This window comes from Poecile atricapillus, chromosome 3, assembly GCF_030490865.1.
Source record: "Poecile atricapillus isolate bPoeAtr1 chromosome 3, bPoeAtr1.hap1, whole genome shotgun sequence".
NCBI lineage: Eukaryota > Metazoa > Chordata > Aves > Passeriformes > Paridae > Poecile > Poecile atricapillus.
Window position 1 is genome coordinate 66,578,360 of NC_081251.1, and position 6,000 is coordinate 66,584,359.

Consider the following 6,000-nt stretch of genomic DNA (forward strand, 5'->3'; position numbering starts at 1 on the left):
CTCCTTAGTGTTTATTAAATGTCTCTCTTCTGAACCTAGGAGAGAAAACAGGGGTTTAATGCAGGCAGGTGGGACCTGGAACTAACAAAGCAATATGTTTTCCTTCTGAATAAATATTTTATTAAAAGCTCTATGCCAGTCAGCCCCTTGTAAGTCAGGGTGAGATAGGGAGGAACTCTGTATTAAGTAGTTAAGTGTCTTGGATAGAGCCATCTGCATCACTGCTTTTTTATATCACAAGACACATCATAACTTGAAAAATTACATGAGAGGATAACTAAGCAAGAGAATTCTCCATGCCTCCAGGCCAACTAGAGCACTGGCTGCTCCATTAAAATGTCTAATTGTGAAGGTTCACACATTTATCCAGAATCTGAATGTGCATAGGCTTGTTTCTCCAGGTAAAACTGCTTAAACTGTGCATCTTGCTTAATCTGAGGAAGATGAACATTCAGCACATTTAAAATTGTCTACATGGAATATTTTTCAGTATTGAGGAGCTGCCATCATTTTGCATGAAGAAACTACAGGAGTGTTTTATTTTAGTTGTTTGGTTGCTAATCTGCATCTGCCTGTGCCTGTTGAAAGCTGCAGTTTGAAAGCTTTGAGTTTCCTTCATCATCTGTAGGCAAAGCCTAGTACCAAGCCCTGTACCACCCCTCTATGCCACGGTTTCTTTTCTCCACATTTTCAGTCATAGCAAAGGCAGCACCTGATGTGCCTCTCTCACCATCTGCAGCAGTAGTTTGCTATTTATACATTTATGATTGCACTGCTGGTCCTGAGTTCAGGGTGCCTGCATGGATTTTGCAGAGGGAAACATTTCAATAAGAACTATGAGACATAAGAAACTGTAAGAATGTTTACAAGCTTCGTGCAAACACTTGGAAATTGGGATTTAAAATTACACAATTGACAGAATATTTGCTAAAACACCTGTTGAGAACAATACAAATGGCCAGTCTAGACTGAAGAAAAGGGTATTGCAAAAATGAGGGGTGATGTTATTGCTTTTAGAGATTGGCTTAGAACTGTTGAAACACCCAGCTACTGTTCACTGTATTTACAAATTGCTATGTGAACCTGATGGTGAGATACTGAGTCTACAGGTTGCATAATAGTAGAAAGAAATACATTTTTCATTCTCTTTTTAATGTAAAACTGAATGTCAAAATTCATGTTGCTGTTCATTTGGATAAAATATTTCAAAAACTCTTCCAGTAAAAGAAAAAAGTTATTACCATTACATATTTTAATGCTACAATAAGTGAAAACACGCGTGCTTTAATTATGTGCTGTAATTTGGACCACAATTAAATCATTTATTTTTTAATTCAGCCACTTCACTCTTTTGGTGTTTAGATTAAAACAAACAAACAAACAAACAAAAAACAAAAAAACAAAAAAACAAAAAACAAAAAAACAGAAGAACAACCAAAAAGTCACAAAACAAAACAAGCAAAAAAGAAGTCAGAAATAAGCTTCCATTAGATTGAAAATATTTCACAGGAGGACTGACAAAGGCAAAGATCTCACTGGGTTGTGTATAAAGCACAATATCATTTGAATCTAAGCTGAGCAAAATCAGCTGTCAAAAGCTTTTGTCCTGATGTCAGCTCAACAGACTACAATCTTAATATGCAAAGGTCACACACAGATCAAAGTATACAATTAATGGTGACATTTGAACTACAATTTTTATTAATGACATCAGTATTCTCTGAAAGGCAATTCCAAACACACACACAAGAATAACTTAAGACGTGATTTTAAAAGCACAGGGTGGTAAACCATGATTTTATATATTTTTTTAAAATAGCAAGAAGGCCATTAGATTTTGCACGCAATCTACTTTGATAGATTGCTTGGAGGAATCCATAGTCTGAGTTTATCCATGCTAATGTTCTTAAAGATGTTTCTTCCATCTATGTTACCCCAAAGGACAATTTCCTCTTGAGTTTGGAAGTTGGCTTTTCAGAATCACACCAACATTCCAAGAAGAATAAAGGCTTTGCAGATGAGAAGGCAGCTCAGCATTACAGAGCTCTCCCTGCAGATGAGCCTCTCTGATGGGAGGTGAGGATGACATTGCTGTGGGTTTGATCTTGCTTCCTCCCAAGTGCACAAAGTTTACCAATACCAGAGTACCTGGTACTGCATGACCTTTCAAATTCACTTCATGTGGAGCAGGTCAGAGGTGTGAGTACAGAGGCTGCAACTGGGCTGATGGCAGAATGCTGCAAATGTGACAGCTGTCAGGTCCAAGTGTCAGACAGCAGCAGGAAGGGGTGAGGCTTCTGCAGCTCCAGCTCAACATGTGCTGCTGTATGCAGAAGCCCCAGTGGCTACTGGGATGCTAAAGAGAATAAATCAGATCTAATACCTGACCCTGAATCATCCAGGAACAGCACAGCTCAAACATCTGCAGTTAAAATTCCTTATTCTCCAACACAGGCCTGTCATACTTGGATTATATTTGGGGATGGCTCCTGTTCCATGCTGGAGTTTGACCAACACCAAGGAACTGCTTGGTTCAGGCATGTGCCAAAAAAACCAAGATGGCGTCTTCCTTATTTTTGTCTTTATAGGGAAAAGTATGAACAGACCAGCTCATAGACTTTCTTAGTCCTTGAAATTGGTTGGTTTGAGATTGACAAACTTAAGAAATGCAAAACTTTTATGTTGGAGGAACACAGAACTGCACTTGAGTGATGGTGGGAGCATGATTCTCTTTAATTTTCTGTGTATTTTAGTGCCATGCAGAAAACAAAACTTTATTCTTCTCAGCCACTGGCATTTTTTAGAGAATACATGAAAATAAGTATCAGCTGCAGTGAAAAATTCAATGAAAGCTTGCTGGAAGCCACAGCAGATAAAAACACTAATCCATATATTAACATTTCAGTGTTATTATTCTTCAGGCAGTGCAGATGGTAGTTTGTCTAATGCCTGCTCTTTTCAGGCACTGGCCCTAGTTTCAGACACTATCCATGCCTTATCTCATTTGTATCATTTTAGTTCAAAATAATAGTCTTTAACTTTCACAATATTTTCAAGCACAAAGGTGCCAGAATGACCTGGATAGTGGCAGACACCTGGAGAAAAATACAGACAGAACCTGGAAGTGCTATAGATTACGTTTACTCCAGCTCCAAGATTTCCACTCATCTCTGGTTTAAAACTCTCCTCTCTCCCTAGAGGAGGTATGTATTTCAGTGCATTTCCATGCTTTTGAAACCACTGATGCCAAGAGCAAAGACAATTTCTTTTCCAGTCAGGAGGAACTGGGTTACTGATCTCAGTACTCAGTGGGTGCTGTGACCTGCACTACATAGGTCCAGTCTTGTTCATCAGATACACCTACACCGAGAGTCTGAAAGTATTTTCATTTATGAAGCCTATTATGTTCTATTTTTGTTGACACTACAGGATTTCAAAGTCTGCCAAGAGGCTGAAGTCCTGGAAATTGTGGCCAGCTTGATACAAAGCTCCTGGACTCAAGAGACGTTGGATACTAAAGAGGGAGGCAGGTGCAGGAAACAAAGCTTGGCATGACAGATTATCCATCACATGTGGCAGGGACAGGAAATAGCAGTGCCAAGACCGCAGCAGCTGTGGATGGGCTGTGCAGGAGCCAGCCTGCATCAACCTGCTGTCAAAGAAAAACAGCTCCCAGAAACTGCTGATTTCCCTTGTGCTTGGATGAAATGCTCACCACAGTCCTCCTTGGAGTTAGTGCAGAAAACAATTCTCTGTTTCTCCCCTGATCTTTAATGCCACAGGACTCTTGTCAGCATGATATAGTTTTCAGTCTGAGTAGGAAACCACAGCCAGCTTCTGTGCTGAGTGGTGGGACTTTAGCCCATGCCTGATTTGCACTTGGAGGCAGCTACACGACAGATTTATCTAGAAGTGGTTGGAATGGAATGTGTTCTGCCCTGCTGGGGAGCACAACCATCCACACCCTGCCCTGTTCCTGTGAGCATCCCAGCAGGTGAGGCTAGAGGGAAGACTGGAGAATTTTATACCCCTCTCCTTAAAAAGCTGTGAATTTTCAGCGAGAAGAAGCACTGCCAGTGGTATTTTTAGTTTCTACAAAGTAACTACTAGTACTACTTTCCACAGTGTTCTGTTACTTTTCCAAAAGGTGAAGGCCAAAGACAGACACTGCAGTGTGTTCAAGGGTTCCTCTTCAGTGGGTGTTAGGAGCTGCTCACAGAAATCATTGACAGAGATGTTTTCACGTAGAAGGAACACCACGAGGTATATGGGTGAAAAACACAGCATATAGGAGGTATCATGCTGAAATCCACTGCATAATTTTGGCCACCTCCTTCCTTCTGAGCCATATGATGCACCAGGCTATATGACTCGGTGCAGAACGAGTTCAAGACATACAAGACCAATAACAATAGGCAGACAAATCTCTCTACTTCTTAACTCTAGTCACTTAGCAAGTGAACATTTGATTTTTTTTTTAGTACGAAATTTCAGTGTCCTGATGAGTCCTTGGCTGTGACCCACCTTGCAATACAAAATTATCCAAGAAACCTTCTTTTAAGATCCTGTTCTGAATCAAGAGGTTCTCCATTCTATTATGTTGCCTATACTTGTATTGCCTGACAATAAGTATTATTGTAATATTATACTGATTATGAACAGAAAAACCAACATAGGTGCAATGTAGGGGAAAGTTTCATCAAAACAGAAATATTGATTTCTTTGAGTTTTGACTCCTTAGTTTCCAACCAAAACTAATTTCTTAAATACCTTCTCAGTCATTCCTATCTAAAAATTAATATTACCAAGTTTCAGGTAATGAAAGTATAAGCCTTCCAATTTGCAGGAAAGCCAGGGTTGTAAGTCAGCCTTGGAGCCCAGAGTGAGTATGGCACTGGTGCCACATTTAGCTCCTAGCTCTGAAGTTTACATTGTTTTCACAAATAAGCACACCTCTTCTTCAAATGTATTTTATTTGAGTTCATAGCCATGTTATAAACACATACAGATTAAATAATTTTGCTTTTTGTAGAGAAAAGCAAGCAGAAATAATTAGGGGGAAAAAAGTCAAACAAACCCAAACCCAAAGCATTTTGTATAATCTTTTTCAGGAAACTCCTAATCCTCGAAGTGCTAGTACTTTTTTGAACATTCTGACGGTTAAATGATTTGACTTTCTGATGTAAAGGTCTTTTGCCTTAATTTCCTTCTACTTAATTTTCTAAGTATTCAGAACCCTTAAAATGGGATTTTAAAAATCTTTTTTATATTAATATATTTCTGGAAAAAAAAATTCAATTTATCCAACCTGAAATTAATTGAAAATCCAGTTTAGTACTGTTTGCCCTGTGGATAACTGACTTTGTGCAAGTAACATCACCTCGTGTTCAGTTTATCTTCTGTCAGATGAAAACAATCTTTCATAATCCTGTTTCTCTTTCTGTCTCTAGGATGGACAGACTTCCCTTCACTGTGCTCAGGGATCCCATGGACTGCCCATCCTCCCAGTGCTGTTTGACTTAATATAATAATAAATACAATATCACTGAAGTGGAACCAGTCTTTCTCTTGCCTAATATTCACATGCATGATCAAGTATTTTCAGAGCATTTCTCAGTATGTTTAAAGCTGAGTCTAGCTTTCATTTTGGTTTTATGAGGCAGCCATTCCAGATTTAAACCACTTTATTTTGACCTTATTTTCATAATTACACTAAGGTTTTGTCATATTCAGTTTCATTAAACTGAATTAAGTCTTCACTTTATTAAACTGTGATTCCCTTAGGTTAGGAGAGGGGAATGATAATGGAGTGTGAATTTTTCTATATTGAACTGCCTTCTTTTTGCTTAGAGCTTTATTATTTAATATTTTTAATATTCTTTCCAGTGATAAAAAAAAAAAAACAAACAACGTTTTCTTAGTATCATTCATGCCGATAAGATTTAGCAGTAAGCTTCTTAAAAATAAAAGCAGCAACGTTACAAAAGCACCAGAATGCAT